The sequence below is a fragment of the Tamandua tetradactyla genome, chromosome 26, assembly GCF_023851605.1.
Source record: "Tamandua tetradactyla isolate mTamTet1 chromosome 26, mTamTet1.pri, whole genome shotgun sequence".
NCBI classification, from domain to species: domain Eukaryota; kingdom Metazoa; phylum Chordata; class Mammalia; order Pilosa; family Myrmecophagidae; genus Tamandua; species Tamandua tetradactyla.
In genome coordinates, this window is record NC_135352.1 from 3937676 (window position 1) to 3939224 (window position 1549).

The window sequence follows — 1549 nt, forward strand, 5'->3', positions numbered from 1 at the left end:
GATTTGGCCAGCTCCCAAAATGGGTAAAAATCCAACATGCCAAAAACATAATGAAGGAAAGGTTGATGAGATCAACATGTGGTTGAATAGCTAGGGACAGTAACTTGTATAATGAAGGGATTCTAGAGCGATGGGAGAAGTTTCTAAAGAAAGTGAGGAACCAATGTAGGGTATAAAGCAGGAGGGTATCATAATTCCTAAATACCTGAAATCATAAATCAGATTGATATTTTCAAATTTTCAAAAGATCCCCTGGGCTTCTATCAGAGAATGAACAGTTTCATTTTTCCTACATTTATAACAGAATAGCTTCTCTTTATGGGAGCACATCATGTTCTCAGCGTGAGTTACTTACCAACTGAAGTCTCTTGTTTCATCAGAAGTTTTCTCATGGCATTTTTCACCTCTGCATTCCTCAGAGTCTACACTTAATCTACTTAAGGGGTTCAACATGGGTTCTACAATGGTGAATGTCACAGCCATTGCCTTGTCTATAGGATAAATGGCCAGAGGCCTCACATACAAGAAGATACATGGCACAAAGAACAAGATGACCACTGTGAGATGGGAGCCACAGGTGGAAAGGGCTTTGTGCCACCCTTCTGAGCTGTAAGACCTCAGGGAGCAGAGAATGACCACATAGAATGTAATTAGCATGAAGAAAGTGATAGTACACATCACCCCACTATTGAAGATGACAAAGAGGCCTAGGATATGTGTGTCCCTGCAGGCTAGTTTTAACAATGGAAATGAATCACATATAAAGTGATCAATGACATTGTGGCCACAGAAGGGTATTTGATACATAAAGAGAAGCTGTATCATTGCATGCATAGTTCCCCCCACGCAGGCTGTTCCCAGCAGCAGGCAGCATACTCGAGGACTCATTATGGTCTGGTAGTGCAGAGGCTTACAGATGGCCACATAGCAATCATAGGCCATAACAATGAGAAGGATGATTGCAACACCACCAAAGAAATGTTCTGCAAAGAGCTGGGTCATGCAACCTTCAAGAGAGATTGTACCAATCTCAGAGAGGGAGTCCACAATCATCTTGTGGCAACACAAGAAGAATAGGTGACATCCATTAGGGAAAAGGAAGTGAGGAAAAAATACATGAGCATTCTCAGACTCTGACTTGTGATCATGGTTACCACAATTAGTAGGTTTCCCATCACTGTGGTCACATACATAATTAGAAACACGATAGATAATATTTTCCGCAGCTCTGGGTCCTTTGTAACACCCAAAAGAATAAATTCTGTCACATTGTTTTGATTTCCCATATTTCAGGTGCTGATATGAGCTGATATTAATTTAGTTAGTAAACCTAAACAAAACCAACATACAATTTATAAGTGTGATTATTTGGCTTCATTTGTTCCTAGAAACTCAGTAATTTTTTTAAAAATTTTATCCAAGCCTTTAGTTTTTAGTACATGTTACAGAGCTTAAAAGACAGATAAGTCATTAATGCAAGTTTTCCACTATGTATTTTCTCCTCTTTTTTTACAAATGATTCTTTCATGTAAAATAAGTTTCTCCTCCT

The 1549-nt window shown here is 38.9% G+C and overlaps 1 pseudogene; it reads right to left on the reverse strand.

Annotated features, from left to right (window-relative positions):
- Positions 1-347: 347 nt before the first annotated feature.
- LOC143669875 (olfactory receptor 4C6-like) lies at positions 348-1289 on the reverse strand (annotated as a pseudogene).
- Between the last annotated feature and the right edge of the window lie 260 nt (positions 1290-1549).